Consider the following 18,755-nt stretch of genomic DNA (forward strand, 5'->3'; position numbering starts at 1 on the left):
TAGCACTTACCAGCATATAAAATACGCATACAGGACGCTTTATTCGTCGCTTGGTGATACCTATATCCATATTAATAATAAAACCGTACAACAGTAGTGTCTATCTGTCCGGTCACGCCAATCCCTAAAAGTACTACACAATTTTTCATGCAGTTTTTGCATGTAACTTGAGGATAGCTTGCGAGAACATGTAAGTTTTATTTCATCAAAATCGAATCACGAGAAAAAAAAATAGAGACATAATTATTGTAGTTTGAACTTTTATGATCTGCTCAGCTTAGTAGTTTGGGTGTTTAATTTGCAAGGGAAACTCCCCATCGCACCCCCTCAGATTTAGTGGTGAGATGGCCCATTGGTAGCTCGCCAAAAACTGAACACAGATCAAGTATGTAAACAGGAAGAAGGTAGTCTGAACTGTAAAGAAAAAGCAAAATAGAAACAGTGAACGGTCCAAGAACAAGAATTGCAATAACGAGCCGCCTGAAACAGCAACGGCGTCATGGTTAAGTGGTGTCTGACTGCCAAGCAGGCGAGCCATGTTCAAACCTCCCTCGTGCCAATTATTTTTTTCTCTGCTGTTCGCTGTATGCAAATGTGTGTCTGTGTCGTGTTGTAGCGTCCGCTTGCAACAGCGAGGTGTAACATGCGGACCTACAATCATAGTTGATTCTGCACATCTACTCTATTAGCAGACGAAAGAAAGTGGCTTTCGAATGGGAACCGCAAACGTTTGGTGACAAAGCGACAAGTCAGCCGAATCCTCCACTGGAAAACACGTCTGGTGTGTCATACACGGCAACAGTAACACTAAGTGTCTTATACGACGGGAACTCTCATCGACCTACCTAATTTGTACGCCTGGTAACTGAATGAAACATGCCTCCTTGCCCGATTTAGGTTTTCGTCTGAATGTGAATGAGATCACTCCCAAGAATACGACGAAAATATACTACGGGTCAAATGGCTCTCAGCACTACGGGACTTAACATCTAAGGTCATCAGTCCCCTAGAACTAGTTAAACCTAACTAACCTAAGGACATCACACACATCCATGTCCGAGGCAGGATTCAAACCTGCGACCGTAGACTGAAGTGCCTAGAACCGCTCGGCCACTTCGGCCGGCAAAACATAATAGTTTATCAAATAATCTGCAACAAATGAACGCAACAGTTTCAAAACCACACAATTTCTCTGTGCTCTGTCAAAACATAAGTTTAAATGTTTTTGAAGTTGCTGTCCGTTTTGAATTCCTTTCTTGTAACATATTTCACACCCTCTTATTCGTTGTTTTCATTTCTGTGAGACGTGTATGAGATATCTCGTCTGTTCTCACTACTTATCGCACTTACTTGCGACGATAACGTATTCTTACCACATGACTCACATTCTATAACCAGTGTATAGTATGACAACCGCCAAGCCTACACAAAGAGAACAAATACTTCAGTCACCTGACGGACAGCTTATAAAGTGAAAAAAAAAGAAAGATAAGAGGAAGTTTCGAACGCCGCTCGTTCGGATTACAGTCAAACATCGTAACCACTTAACCACATCACATCAGTTCAATTTCTCTTGTTACTGCTGTTGTTAACATTGGACTTAACTATTTTTATTTCGCTTTTTTTTACAGTTCAGCATACCTTCTTCCCATTATCAAGCTTGATCTGTGTTCAGTTTTTCTCGAGCTATCCACTGGGCCGTCTTACCACTAAATCTGAGGCGGGTGCGATGGGGAGTTTCCCCTGTTAGTGACGGCTTACTACCCAAATAACCAATAGATGGTCAGTTATTTTTTTTGTTTTGTTTTTACCTTAGTGAATAAAGTATCTTCCAAAGTTCACGTCAGGAGTGATAAATTTAAGCGCCGTAGTCATATCTATACGAATACAAAGCAACTTTGAATTTACTTCGTTAGAATATTCGGATCTAAAGACTGCGCTAAACTTAACGATCAGTGGGTTATTTTATTTTCTTAATGTAAAATTGTTGTTACATTTTAACATTTAGAGGATATTTTGGTACAAAATATTTACAGTTTACAATAGTCGGACATAATAACTGCAACACCACAAGATGGTTATTAACGAAATTGCTTTGCTTATTTCGACAGGTATTATTTATATTTGACTACTTGGCTTGGAAAACCTGATTTATCGACACAGCTATTTTATAAGGAATTCATTTTTAGAGAATGATGTACGGAACCCTAAAAAAAAAGCGACCGTATGCAAGGGTCCTTGTCTAACTTCCGCTGCGTAGCACGGGCATATGGGTGGTTTCCACAAATTCTGCTAGTTGTGTGCTCCTCCTTTAGAGTAGTGACGTCACATTAGACAATATAAAGGCAAAACAAATGTAACGAAGACATTACTCTTCACTCTTTGCGGTAAGAAAGGCAAAAGAAATGTTGGCACAAATTCTTGCTGCAATATTCTGACTAAGCTATGCAGAAAAACCTAAGAAAAATGAAGCAGAAGGGATCACCTCATGATTGAAGAAAATATAAATTCCACCAAGGCAGCATCAGATGTTCCATCACGAGATCGCGCGGAGAATGATGAAAATTTTCTGTAGACTATGGGGACATGAGATTAACACCCGAGTAAAAGAACACTCATTGTCGGCACTGTGCAACACTATCGAAGCCGAAGCTTTTTTGACTGTCTCCTTACTTACGAGGGCTAGTCGAAATGTCCCCGGTCAGCCTTTCACTGCATTCGTAAAAGAACGCTCGTATTTTTCGCCAGTGCCCCTTTACGTCAATGCACGTTATTCGGATGAGTGGTCAGCGCGGCTGAAAGCCATGAGAAGGGCCCAGGTTCGATCACCGAACGGGTCGGAGATTTCCTCCGTTCGGCGACTGGGTATTGTGTTATCTTTTCATCATCATCGACACGCAAGTCGACGAATTGGCATCAAATAATGAGAGTTGCACCAGGCGGCCGAACTCTCTAACATCTACATCATTACTCCGCAATTCACAATTAAGCGCCTGGCAGAGGGGACTCCCGACCAAAATAGACTATACTCACAGATCAGACTGCTGTGTGTGAAGTACGGTTCTTGTGATAGCCTTCAATGGCTGCCATAAAGTCTTCACGGGGAACAATATAGAATTTACGACGCCCCTTTCTTCTGATGTGACCACGGCATCTGCTATTTCACCCATTTTCTCCAAGTGAACCATCTTTAAGAAACGTAAGGTGCGACACGACTTTGTTAAAACCCATATCAGTAAAACTATTCAGCACATTGGTACTTCAGTTATTTACAGCGCAATTGTACCGAGAAACAAAATGTCATTAGTATCAACACCATCTCTGGGCCAGGCAAAGAATTTTTCTCTGTCGTAGAACAGCGTAAACAAATTTCGAGCGTTTTGGGTTATCATTTGGAGAAACAACAACAGTGTAACGTAGCAATTTTCGGACGCCGGGTATTACAGTTCAGAGAACGCCGAGCTGAAGCAGTTAGATTTGAAATAGGCGAAATCCTTCAGAAAGGGGTCGTTGGCTATCGCAGTGCTACCTCTACCTTTTATTATTATTATTATTATTATTATTCCTTTATTTTGGCTTTGTGTTACAACGACCACACAGTCAACAGCGCTTATAAAGTGCCAAAGAAACGTAAACGCAAAAAAGCGAGATAGCACAAAATTACGAAGTTAGCAAACAAACACACTCTTAAAACAAAATAAAAGCGCAATTAGACAAATATCAGACAGCCGGCGGAAGTAATGACAAAGACACTGGAGCGGAATTACAAACAGTACTAAATAGCAACATTATGACAAATTTGCATATGCTCTTATAGTAAAAGACAAAACATGAAAGGGCAAACATCGTACAACATACAAAAGGAACAACAATAGCTGAAGAACACAATTTCAAATAACATCCTATAAAGTACGAGAAATGTGGCATACAGACAAATGTGCTTAAAGTAAAAGAAAAACCCAAAATAACAAAAGCAATATAACCAACGGTATGTACAATAGTACTATTCCTACTACGCCTTGAAAAAACTCATTTAGTCGATTCTCTGCTACGCTACGCTACGCTACGCTACACTGCACTACACTACACTGGTGTGCGGCACGTCGGGGGCAGCGAGAACACGTCAACATCGCGCGACGCGCAACTGAACACGCTGGCAGGGCTGCCGGAACAAGTTTTTCCGGACCGCGCGCCAAGCGGGATCGAGACGAATGTTCTGCAATGTCGAGAAACGAGTGTCAGCCCTGGTCGGCAACGGAAACTGCCTTGCTGACAAACAGAGCAGGATCCCGCACGACGCGTCACGAGGCATGCTAGCGCGGTAGCATACTAAACGACGCCAGGCCAGCACGCTCGCTGCTCACGCCACATGTCCTCACTCACTCGTCGGCAGGATAGCGAGCCTGTATCCCGATATAGGAGTAAACTTTGTTCTGTACCTGAGGTCAAACAATACTGTTTGAATAGGTAGACGCCGAAGGTAACATTAGTTACGTATTTTTTTGTTTGTATTAATGCTTTTCTCCGCGACGACGTTGCAGCGACTTGCAATTACTTTTAACACTACCCATTTTTCACATTATGTTAAACGACGCGTCAACTCTATGCCAGTTGTCTGTGTGACGTTTTTACTGTCTTCTCCACCCCCCCCCCCCCTCTCTCAGCTTTCGAATTGTCTACCAGCCTGTCCACTATTGTAGCTAAATGGCATAACGAAGAAAAATAGCAAACGAATATTTTATTACTTCATTACCCATCAGATTCTTTGGTGGGGTGTCAACAATTTTACGAGGCTCAACAAACATCCATACTTGCTGTACCTTTCTGCTCACCTCATCTCCAAGCAAACCTTCTCGTAAATTAATGCGCAGCTTGTATGCTTGTCGGAAACAGCGGGATTAATGTTCATCGGGTAGTATATGTTTTCCTTCATTCGTTTGATTCAATTTTGTATTCGCTCAAAGACTATGTCTCACTGTCAAGTAGATACAACAGACTGCAGTAAAATTTGATGTTGCAGCTGGAACAAACCTCATTCCCCTTATAATAGTTCTTAAAACGATCCACTGATGTTCTGTAGCCTCTGACGATTCTTTTACGAAAAGCTTGAGTGATATTCGTATGAAAACAACCAGCTTACTGCTAAACGAGTTTTCTGTTATTTCTTACGACGATAACGTTGTGCACGACTTCACGGACACAACCCTTTGCGCGTTCGTATTTTATAGACAGAATTCGTTCCTCCGCCCCAAAATCTGAAGTATCTGAAGTACGTCTGCTTCAGGACTTTTATTAACGCATAGTAGAATACCTATCCATGCGATCCACGAAGTGCGACTTCGACCACCGATCATCATCTACAGAAATTACGTATACTTATCGATTTATAAACTGATTCGTTATTCGACAGTGTGATTTCATAAAAATTAATTACAACAAATCACTTCGTATGGCACAACCTGAAAACAGTTTTTCAATATTAATATTGTTAAGGTGACGTCAAATCTATTCGAGACAGTAAATCATGATGAAAACAAAGGCGCCGTCCCAAACAAATACGCAAACATTCCTTTTGCAAATCTCCAACCATTCTCCAATTTTGTGTGTGTGTGTGTGTGTGTGTGTGTGTGTGTGTGTGTGTGTGTGTGTGTGTGTGTTTGGGGGGTGGGGTGGGATGGGGTGGGGGGGGGGGGCTAAGCAGTTCAGCTCGAGCATGGAAACACCTTTATTTATAATAATCCTATTACTCCGTATCATGAATAATTTGTTGAAACGAATTTGAGAGCCTTTGTGGACAGGATAACAATAAAACAGTTTATTTTCACGAGGCTTCTGGTGACAGCAATACATTTCACAAAATACTTGACAATGTGAAACATGTGTAAAAACTTTCTACTGGGTATTAAGTTTCTTACTCTTGAATTTTAAACGCAATCTTTAGTGGCAAAAACCAGGTAGCGAGTATTATCTGTCTGAATAAGCTGTTAACGCAACTAAGTATAACAACAGCGCTGCTCGGCGATTCCAAAGTATCTTTTTTTCATGAAGCTCGTGTCAGCTTAATTTATCCTGACATCCGACGGCTGTGACCAGCTAGAGGTGCGGTATTACCGGCGTGCTCCCGCCCATGGCACACATCGACATATGTTCAGTGTGGTTAACAGCAAAAGAAAAATGATTATGAATGTTAATGAGCATGCTGACACGGTCGTTCTGCTGCACTAAGTTGCGTGTCTTACATTTAGCATACCCAACCAGCAGCCAGCTACGTCGCCGAAGCCCATGACTTGGTATGTGCAAACTTAAAAGTGTGCGCCAGTACGTCTGCGTATCAGAAACTGGGTAAAGATATGAATACGAACTAGTGGAACCATAGACATACTAAAAATAACTAGAAGGATCACAGGTGCTGCTGTAGCTCTCTCATATTGAAGCCGCCATTTGCAGCGCAACACTATGTTTGCACTTGGTAAAAGGTGTTAAATATCTGATAAAACATTGCATACACAGTGACTTCACAGATGCAAACGACGTTCATAATGATTCTGTATGCCTGTTGTTAGAAAATGAAGAGGCTAGTTCAGGTAGTATTGGAAACTACAATAATACAAATCCTAGTTAGTTGAAAGAAAATTAAGATAGAAAGAAAGGTAGATAAAATTATGTCATTCAGACATAAATTAAAGACTGAAAAATAAGCGCAAAAGGCAGAAGCAGAGTTTGTGCCACAAAATATTAAACAGGAACAGAAACTGAAGCACTTAGTGAGTGATAAAATTATATCATAATCTGGTACTTCGTAAGTTCCATGCAACTATCTCAAATCTATAACTTGGGCATTTTCGCCTCTACTTCTAAGGTACAAACCCCACATTCTTTGACAGATATTTATTACTCCCCGTCTTTTGATGGGGATCTAATAAAGAAAATTAGGAAACTACATTCATTTAAGGCCGACTTTATTACTCATTAGGAATAGTGAAGTAAACATTCTTTTATTTTGTTCTTCGATTTCTTTCGTTGTCTGTCATCCTCTTAAATCACAGGCCGGTATTCATATTCGTCCCTGCAAATACCGGCCTTCAATTCGTGATCAGCTGCCTCATATCTCCGCTATGGGGTGGTAGGAGCTTCAGTGGCACTCCAGAAAAGAATGGGCATGCGTTCTACGAAGAAACACGTGGCTTTGATGTACGATGTCGACACTTGCTACGGGAGAGTCAATAGCTCGCCACAACATAAAAAAATGATAGGGGTTTTACGTCCCACGGACGAAGAACTCACCAGGAAAGGAGCGCCAGCCAGGAGCGGTCAGGAGTGAACAAGGAAACCGGCCGCGTTTTACCGCCTTGCCTTGCCCCCTGTCCCTGCCAGCTGTACTTGTCTCCTGGACTGAGCATGGCGTAGTGCTGGGTACACTAATTTCCTACAGAAGTTTCTCTGTCAGCATCTATAGACAGATTAGAAACGTACGGAATGCTGACTTAAAAATGACAGTTCATAATCTAAATGCAAATTATAAACAGCAAATAAAAACAGTATTACTGCGATTCGTCTGACATGTATTCGCTGCGCTGAATATTCCCACACCAGGTAGAGTTGCAAGATCTATAACACTGTGGTAAAGGTTGATTTTTAGTTCAAGGCATTTTAGATGAAAACGATATTGCAGAAACACTCTACTCAAAACTTATGAAAGGAATGAAGTTTAAAGTACGTCGAAGTCATTCAGCTTACGGGAACGAAGGGAAATAGGTTTGGTTGGTTGTGTGTTATATGTTTAGGCAGAGGCAGAGTAGCAATTTAGAGACGTAACTTTGACGGAAAGCACATTATCGGGCACCCAGGGGGGCAGGAGGAGGGAGGCCAGGGTGTCGATGTCTGTGTATTTGTTGAGGGGGGGGGGGGAGGAATGTGTGGTATTAGGCTAGGAAAGAGAAAGCGGCTGATGAACGTAGAGCAGAACGATAATGCCGCTGACATTTAACAGTTTCATCGGAGAGACGCTAGCAAATATATCTGGAACGCCATGATGCACTACCATTCGTTCACAGAAATGATTGTTTGCTAGCATAAAATACCCAGAATGAGCTTTCTACCAACTTCATATTTTTAGCGTTAAATCCTTTTCCTTTATCAGCCATTATGGAAAAGGTAGTTGTTATTCAGGATGAATGTATTATTATTTATACAAGATTTTTAACAAAAATAAAACGCTTTGACGGACGACATAAATACGTCACAAACACTGTGTCTTGTTGTGGAACAAATTAATTTTCATTACGATTCAGTTACGAGAAATCAATAGCGCCAATACTGCAAAAATTGTTGCTGATGTCTGTTTTCATAAGTTTGATATACTTACTTTTCATACGAAAGAAACACCTGGAACGAAAAGTAACGCCAGATGACATATAACCAGTGAAGCATAAATGTAGTTATGCGATGCTTTAGGGAAACTGTGGTTGGTATAGGACATTTTAAATTCACAGGGGGGGAATATGCATGCCAGATAATATCGACGTGGTATACTAACATTTATGTGACCCGTTGGAACTCTGAACCCAGGAGTTTCTCTTACAGCGAATTGAAGAAAATAGCTCTCGAAAATCCACTTCACAAGTTGTTTCAGAAGTATGTATGGAAACAAAGACGTGTTGTATGGTAACGATATTTACAGATACAATGACTAGACCGTTTGAAGATTATTTCCTCAGAGTTATCAGTGGAACACGACAGTTTGGTAAATTGAGAAACTATTGCAACTGACGTCCAAATGTCTCTACTGGAGTGCCGCTCGATGAGTGACACTGTACACAAACGTTTCAACATTTACTTTCCAAATCCCGAGGGCATGTTTCAGTGTATGGTTGACGGAGCATCCTGGGACACTGTTTACCTCTCCTTTCACAGAGAATGGAGCGAAAAGCTATTGTAGTCCCAGAACGTCGGCCGCTAATGCTTATGGCCACCGACGTGGACTTATAGTGATCGTCGGAGCGAGCTTTGTTCTGTTTATCTATCGAAAGTCTACAGCTATCTCAGTGTTTTCATGTTACTAAAACCAGTCCAAACTAAGATGCCAGTTACAAGGCTTAAGTTTTGAAGGATACTTTGATATTTTTCTTTGTGAGCAGTTTCGTCTCAAACGAGGCCTGTAAACCAACTTCCGACTAATAAACACATTCCAAGGACGTTGCTCGGTGCTTTGGGTGCGTCTCCCAAGTGTACTAAGCAGCTCAACTGAAGGGTGACCGTTGCCGTCGGTGGTGGCCCTTGTCGCCCGTGCCACGCAAACACACGGGCCGACCAACCGGTGGCGACTACATGACGCCATTTAGCAGTTTCTGTGGACTCGACCTGTTGCCAATACACACGTGTCCTGAAGTGGTGCTGACAGATTAAGGGTACTGAACCCCTTTTCACAAACATTATTACGTGACATTTGATTCATCTCAGTTAAGTCCAACGTGGCATCTTCATACTCTCTGAACACTAAAGATTGGATTGAGGATGGATGCGTGCTAGGGTAATCGGTGCAGCTGTGCAAAAGGCACTGTCCCCGGGTGGTGTAGTGCTTAGCGTATCTGCGTAGTGAGCAGGAAACCCAGTTTCCAACCCAGGGCTTGGTACAAATTTTCATACGTCGTTTTAGTTTTTATATATCGTAGATGTTTCCGAGTTGGAAAGGGCTCTGAAACCATATAGTTTCATTTGATTAAATCACCTATGCTGGGTTTCAGGCACGATCCCCCATTTCATTACAATTGGGGAGCCTCTGCAATGCTGTTCGAGTTTAGGGGAATACCAAGTGGGCTGGGACGTAAATGAGAATTTGTACTGAGGAGGGATGCGTGCACGGGTAGTCCGTGCTATTGTGCGAAGTCACTGGGCATAGTGGTTGGCGCATTTGTCTAGTGAGCAGGACACCCGGATTCGAGTCCTGGGCTTGGTACGAATTAGAGGTCTCTAAGATGCTGCCATGGACAAGCAATGCTGAGGCACTGCAAAAGCCCTGAAAATCAAGGCAACTATCATCAAAACTCAAGTAAAATGTTCAACAACATGTATTAGTAAATGATTCAAATGGTTCTAAGCACTATGGGACTTAACGTCTGAGGTCATCAGTCCCCTAGAACTTAGAGCTACTTAAACCTAACTAAGCTAAGGACATCACATCCATGCCCGAGGCAGGATTCGAACCTGCAACCGTAGCAGCAACGCGGTTCCGGACTGAAGCGCCTAGAACCGCTCGGCCGCAGCTGCCGGCCATGTAGTAGTAAAACCCTTCGTAATACCATACGGTGTTTTGGGAGAGACGTCCGTATTCCACAAGTTAGAATGATCAAAGGTAGCCAAAATTTCACAACAAACTGGAGCCGCCACTCCTTGCGGCAGGCAGTGGCCGCAGTCGCACGCAGCGCGCCCCGCCCCGGCTATCAGGCGCGCCCATCTGACCCGGCTGCCACGAAAACAGGCGGCTACTTGTGCGCAGCTCGCCTCTGTAATAGGCTGTCCCAGCGCCAAGCCGGCCGGCTATCACATTTCTGCACAAGCAAACCAGCACGTAAACAATGTTCTCCGGCGTCCGCGAAATCCTTGACGCAACTACTAGAGATTGTAGCAAAATTACTCTACGACAAACTGTCTGGTCGCAAACACGGTACCTATATACGCACTGCGTCAATACGAACTCAAAAATGGGGGAAACTTTATTTAAACATTCACATTTACTTGATCCAGGCATCCTAAATTCGTGTTTCATAAGGGTTCCCCAAACTGATCCAAAAGAGTTCCGGGGTAGTCGCTAGTAACAAATTAGCCATGGGCGAAAATTTGTGATGGACACCACTAAGAAATATTATCTAGCGACAATTCAATTAACCCCATCCACTCCATCGCGTTGTAAGTGAAGTTTCTGTGATAGTTCATCCACAGATCCCAGATTAAGCCGTTTGAATGGCGTTGTAGATACTACATTGGAATGTTAGCGGATTGCAGAAAAATATCAAAGAATTAGATCTCTTTCTGATACTATATGTTTCTAAGAACATCTTCGAAGAAAACAGTTAACCGAAACTTCCCCACTTCAGCCAATATGCCACTATGCTAAGGACAGTTCCGTTCTGACGGAATAATGTTTTAAATCTGTGTACTGTACAAGCGATAAACAGAGATGTGTACAAGTGTTTCAATTTAATGGGATCGGATCTTACTGATGTACACAACCCTCAGTCCTAATTTGATATTGTTTCTGGGTAAAATGAAAACTACGTAAAAGTTCTACTGTTTACACATATATGTAACTTATTGCTAATTTTATCAAAGATTAATACACAATTACGGATCTTATCCAGTCCCTTGCTACAGAAAATACTGTAAGGTCTTTAGAAATGTTATATACGCTAAGAACACGGGTTTCTGCTGTAGAATATCTGAATAACATCGAAACACTATGGAAAACGGAGAGATTAGCGTTTAATGCCCCGTCGACCACGCAGTGTTTAGAGACGAAACACGATCAGATATTACGAGAAAAAAAATGGGACCCATCCTCTGGGAAGAAAACTGCCTTAGGAAATTTAGGAATACCTAAAACTGGATTGACCATGAGGGATCTGAACCGCTGACCTTCTGAATGAGAGTCCATCGTGTCACGCTGCCCTACGGACAGTGGAAGTACTGAAATGTAACAATTATTTTACTATTTCTGAGAATGTTGAACCTCCATTTACCATTCATTATCTGTCGTGGATAAATATAACAAACTTCTTGCATAAAAAAATTACGCAGGTTTCTCGCAAAAATCTTTTTCGAGACAACAAATAGGCAAAAAAACCACACCACTCTATCTTGCGGCTCATGGTACAGCAACCTCTTGAGATTTCAAGAAACAATAGACATCTCGGTTGCAAAGTGGTTTTTTATTTATTTAACTTTTAACGCGTTTCACTGTCTGTGGAGCATCATCATCAGAAAGTGAAACGCGTCACAAACTGAATAAATAAAACACTCTTTTGCAACCGAGAGAGCCTATTCTTTCTTAAACAAAATATGCTTGTAAATGAAAGTAAATTGAGTTGGTAACTAAAGCTTACGTCTTTGTATGGTCACGACAAGACATGAGATATGACAGGGAACATTTGTTCTCCTCCCATTAGCAGTGTATTCAGTTACTTAACTCGCCCATCTTTACAGCTAAGTATTGGGGCCTCCCGGCCATCAATGTCACACAATCATTTCATTTCATTTCATTTCATTTTCCTAAAAGACACTTAATTATTCAATGGTGAGACCTCTAGGCAAAAGAGAGGAACATTATGTTTATAACTAAATATGTACATCACTTATATTTGTGTTTTATTGTAATGTGGGTCCAAGGCTGTATACAGGCCGCTTCTGGCTCTGTTGTTACAGTGCTAATGCAATGTCGACTTACATGCCACCGTCAGGCATCTACGAAGATACAATACAAAGTCTTAAGAAAATCTTAAAAGAATATTAACAGTACGTAAACGAATTTGCAGTCTTTCAACAGTGAAATACCGAAACGATGTCATATTAACACTTGGAAATACGTTACAATCAACAACGTCCTTGTTATGGTGGTTCACTCTTGATGATAACAGAGGCTGTTGTCAACGACGTGGCTAACATAAATAGACTTATGTTGTGTATATGGAGGTTGATGTCACTCAACGGGGCAGAGATAACAATATAAGACGAACTTATATCAAGGAGTAATTAAGCAGCCCATTATCGATTATGATATTCCATGTCTTACAATGTAATCCTGAGTGATCACCATAGCTGAAAGTGTGTCGTCATGGGCAAATGTTTCGCTAGTACATTGACACTATGGCGTTTGAAAAGCTGCAAAATGATTATCAAGATTTTTTACTATGAAAGGTATGTTGACAGCACTCTTGTTCTCTTTAACGGTACGACTGCTGAAATCCAGAGTAAGTTATCACAGTTCAACAATATACATCAAAATATTGTTTTTACTAAGGAACTAGAGAAACAACATTATATTAATTTTTTGGATTTGACAATAAAGAACACCACTGATAACCGTGATTTTGGAATATATACCGTACATAAGAAATAATGTAAGTCCAAGAAAGCCTTTTCCATTCCGTGATGAACAGAACAAAACGAAATTACCGACGAGTTATGTATACCTACGAGTAAAACATACAGTAACTACTGTGCCAGTATGGTAGGCAAAATGTGTAACACAAAATTACGTAACAAGAACGGCAAAACAGGAAAAGAATTGGACTCAGTAAAAACGAGGTATATTCATTTGCCTTATTATGGCGCTGCATCAAATAGAATAACCCATAATTTTCATCAAGCTACCGTACAGGTCGGGATCCGTACAGACAACAAGATACAGAACATGGTCAGCAAACCCCCTCCCCCATCCCTCTCACTCCACATGAATGTATAGACTCAAATCTGATAAACACGAAAGATTCTATATGGGTCTGATAGCTAGGTGCTTCTCCAACAGATCCAAAGCGCACACAAAATAAGGGAAAATTACAAAACTTCATTTAACCCGTATCTGTGTAATTGCAAATTCCAGCAGCATTGAAGTATCTCTGAAGGTACTGTATGATGGAGAAGGGCAGATTAATGGACGCTCTGGACGAAATTTAAAGTTATGGCGCTATGACGTCATAGCCAGATTTGACGAATTTTCCCCCCTATCGAAAGAAATAATCAGAAAATGACAGCGTCTCGTACTTTTTTTATTTTTATGAAATGCAGTGAATGGGGAACATTTTATCTAGTACTGAGATAAAAACTACAAAAGATAATACTGTTAAAATATTATAAAAGCAAACGTACGAGTGAGGAAAGGATTCTTGGTTCTTCTGTTCTTTAACTGACGTCTTCTCCTTCTTCTTCTTCTTCTTCTTCTTCTTCTTCTTCTTCATCACTCTTGTTACCAGGTCTTGGATGAAATTCGGTCTCTGTCGCTGAGCTGTACTGGTAAGTGTAAGTTTTATCAACATATTAGGCTGACTGTTCAGTAAAGCATAAATAGAAAACTGTGTATTACGGCCCTGTTACTTGAAGGTCCTCTTTCTTTTTGGATAAAAAGAAAAAATAGATATCATCCATAAAAAGTGAATAAACTGAGTACAGAAGTTTTTCGTTTGGTTTACGATTATTTGAAAAGGCATTTTGTGTGTAATTCCAATTTGCATATTACATTCATCAGAACCTGGAATCATTTGTTTTTCTCCAGGTCTGATAATTTTTCTGAATACGTTTGTTATGAAAGGAAGCTTCATTTCCTTTCACAGACAGTAAAATACTAAACGAATTGTTTCGAAGCTAACTGCGGCCCTTAGCTATTTTGCAGTTTTAAAGTAAATAAAAGTTAAAATTGCCATCATCATTCATGATTTTTACGAAAAGATTATATCAAAGGTTATCAAGGCACCACCAAAGAAAAAGTTCCGATAAATGACCTCGAAAAATTTACTCCGAATATTCTTGATTATTAGATTCAGAATATAAAGCAGAATCCACGTAATTACAGGCAGTAACGTTATAGCGTCTTCAAAGAGCATCCAACATACATACTCAATGAACAAACGGATCTCATATAAGAGATTTTTACATTGTTGTAAGCCTCTATTCTAGCATGCTACAGGTACACACATTAGCCACGTATACCACCAATGTGATGTACAAGGGCCACTCTGGATTATCCTATATGAAATGGGGTTTAATGATCGATAATGTACTTCCTGCTGGTTACGTCGTACGTTTTCATCTCTGTCCCACGGCTAGTGTCTTCAACCCACATGTAAATAACAGAAATCTACTTATCATGTTTCTCGTGCCTTAAGTAACAGCCATTGACTGTTTCCGTCAAGATTGACACAGCCTTACAAGGACGATATTATTTTTAACCTATTCCTGTGCCGTAATATGCGATCGCATCGTGTGTGTGTGAAGGTTAACAGCTTTCAAATTTGTTGCACGTACTGCTGTTCTCCTATTGTATTTTTCTTAGTCCGTTGTATTACATCTTAGCGGATGCTTCACAATGGCACGTGAGTCGAAACTGTAACAGCAAAATAAAAAATACGAAGGTGAAAAATGACGTTTGAATGTTATATATTTCCCCGAGCACAACAGATTTTCAATTTTTCAGGCTATACATTTCCTGTTGCAAGTAAACAATGTACAAATTCTGCACCTTAACCCCTCGGCCTGCGCTCTGGCTCCCTATTGCTGGGGCCATGCTAAGAAGGTCGGTCGCGCGTCAGGACGCTGAGCTGTTTAGCCGTGTGCTCAAACCTGTGCAAAATGTATGCGTCGTGTGAGATGTATGTTTCGACACGATGAAAGGAATTGTGAAATAATAACCAACTTTTGGCACAACCAATGATCTTAGGATGTCTAGGAGGTAAGGTGGATAATGTAACACTACCAATTACTACAGTTTTCTCAAAATTAAGGGACAGCTCATTTTCAAAGAACCACTTAATAATTCTCCGGAGAACGTCATTAACGATCGCTTCTGTTGCTTTCTCTACAATCTATTTATCTCACAATAAAGCGGAAGTATACTGGTACCGTTGCAAAGGCTTGGATTTGGGTTTGTGGTAACGAGTATGGGACGAACTGCTGAGGTCCTCGGTCCCTAGACTTACGCACTACTTAATCCAATTTAAACTAACTTAGGCTAAGGCCAAGACACACACCCATGCCCGAGGCTGTGGCAATGCTTCGATTCATTGAGTCGGAGCAAAATGACTAACTAAACTATCGCCGCTAACAAGAGTCACATTGATTTAGGTTTGCTGTGGTTTACTTGTATCACTTTTGGCGAGTGCTGACTGCGTCTTGCTCATCTGAGCTAGTGTTGCGACTCTGGCGTCAACGAAGTAGTTTTTAAGCTTAACACAGCCGGCCGCGGTGGTCATGCGGTTCTAGGCGCTGCAGTCCGGAACTGCGTGACTGCTACGGTCGCAGGTTCGAATCCTGCCTCGGGCATGGATGTGTGTGATGTCCTTAGGTTAGTGAGGTTTAAGTAGTTCTAAGTTCTAGGGGACTGATGACCTAAGATGTTAAGTCCCATAGTGCTCAGAGCCATTTGAACCATTTAAGCTTAACGCTAACCTAGCTCCATAATTTTTCAAATTCTAGAAGCATGATTATTACACCTCACGAGCGGAAGTACTGGGAACACACTTCCGCGAGTACTAAAACTGTGAAGTACTAAAACTGGTGGCGTAATGCGCATAAGGAACAGTAAGCTGGGTGACAGGGAACACAGAATAATTGTCCCTGCAGCGAGATGAATACGCAAGGGAACTGCGTGCACGGTCAAAAGAATTCCTCGCGAGTACTGGTCTCCTGGAAGAGTGCCGGGCCGGTGGCTTTGTGCAGCTCTCGGCACTGACGTCCGAACGCCGGGCGCCAAGTTCCGCGTTACGTAATGTTCTGGCAGTCAAGCAGCACGCACCTCACGCACTATTCACGACTTACAAGCTCCTTCGCAAGTGTACATCTGGTACCTGGTATTTTTCCATCGTGACAGGAAGACGAGGTAAAACATACAGTAGAGTACATGGGATGCTACGTTAGATTCTCTACCCAAATAGTGAACCGAATTAAATCAACGTCTACATCCAAACGTATACTCCGCAGTCTACAGCATGGCGCGTAGCTGATGGTCCCCCGTACCATCACTAGTCATTGCTTTCCTGTTCCACTCGCAAATAGAGCGAGGGGCAAAACGACTGTCTATATGCCTCCGCATGAGCCCTAATTTCTCTACACTATATTCATGGTCCTTATGCGCAATGTATGTTGCAGGCAGTAAAACTGTTCTGCATTCAGCTTCAAAGGCTGGTTCTCTAAATTTTCGCAACAGTGTTCTTCGAAAATATTGTAGCTTACCCTCCAGCGATTCCCGATTGAATTTCCCAAGTATGTTCGAACCAACCAGTAACAAATCTAGCAGTCCCGCCTCTGAATTGCTTCGATATACTTCTTCAATCCGACCTGTTACGGATCCTGAACACTCTAGCAGTACTGAAGAATAGGTCGCACTAGCGTCCTATATGTGGTTTCCTTTACAGACGAACAATACTTTCCCAGGATTCTCCCAATAAATCGAAGTTAACCCCTTGCCTTCCCTATCACAATCCTCACACGTTCGTTCCATTTCATATCGCTTTGGAACGCTACACCAAGATACTTAAAAAAAAAAAAACACGACTGTGTCAAGTAAGATACTACCAATGCTGAATCCGAATATTAAGGGTTTGTTCCTCCTAGTCATCTGCATTTCTACATTTAGAGCTAGCTAAAAATTTTGTCTAACTCGTATCCTCCTAATGTAACTCATTTTCGACTCGTTACCGTACGCCACAACATTATCAGCAAACAACCGCAGACTGCTGCACCTCCTCTCCGTCTAATCATTTATGGTAGGCAGAGAGAGAGTATGAGCGGTTCTATCACACTTCTCTGTGGCAGTCCTCACCTTAACCTTGTCTCTTATGATCACAGGACAACATACGGGGTTCTGTAACTTAAGAAGTCGTGAAGCCACTCACATATCTCTGATCCTATTCCACATGCTCGTACCTTCTGTAACAGTCTGCAAAGGGGTACCGTGTCAGAGGCTTTCCGGAAATCTAGAAATATCTATACACGACGAAGTCACAAACTGCTGCCACCTAGAATAACTCCGAAAGTATGATAGTAGCTGAACAGTTTGTGGAACAAATGTTGCATGGGATAACGGGGGCCGTAATATGACGTTGGTCTTTTTTTGCTAGTTGGGGTCGCGTCAGAGATATTAAGCTCAACTTTTTTTTGTTTTTTTTTTTTTCAATGGGATGCTGTAGTTTGGTACTTATTTGCTGATAGCGGCTATCGAGACGAATCCACTGATGTGTAAGGTCTTTGAAGGTCAATGATGGTCAAAAAGGTGGCATGAACGTCCATTTACAAAAGGTTTTCGAAGTGATGACCATTGGTATCAATGCAACGCTGCAATCTTCTTGTCACGCATTGAGTGACATTCCTTATCAGCGTAGCACTTATCGAAGCCAACTAAAACAGAAAGTAAACACAGCGGGCAATTTCCCAAAGGGAAGAATAAATTCTCTATATGATCGATGAAAAATGACAGCCCTAAAACTCTGGAACAGACACCATAAGGAAGTGTATCATACTCGTACACTCTAGCAGTCACACTTCACGACAGGTATCCGCTTTGTCAGCGACTCAACGATCAATCGAAAGCTTGTATACCACAATTAATGGTAATAAGAAGGTGTAATATTAGCAATTTTCTTTTCCAATACGCCTGCAGCTAGAGGAACTCCTTGGATTAGTTAGCGTCCATTGCAGTTTCTATTGTTATTTAAGAGGAAATATGTTACAGAAGAGAAACTATTGCAGTTTAATCACAAGCTTCATACAGGACAGTAAAAGCAAGTACCCTTCCAATAACATTCGCAACAATTTATGTAGTTCTTTTCACTTCATGACTAACGGTGGGTAACGAAATTACAAACTGTTTGAGAGGCTATTTTTTAGAAAAGACTTATCTGGTTTCTATTCACATCAACAAAACGCTCTCTTGAGTGAGTATGTTAAGAAATCTGATTTAATTCCTACTCTCTTGAAACACAATTTTGCGTTTATTTGCCGGCCGGAGTAGCCGAACGGTTCTAGGCGCTACAGTCAGGAACCGCACGACCGAT

Source organism: Schistocerca cancellata, chromosome 5, assembly GCF_023864275.1.
Source record: "Schistocerca cancellata isolate TAMUIC-IGC-003103 chromosome 5, iqSchCanc2.1, whole genome shotgun sequence".
NCBI lineage: Eukaryota > Metazoa > Arthropoda > Insecta > Orthoptera > Acrididae > Schistocerca > Schistocerca cancellata.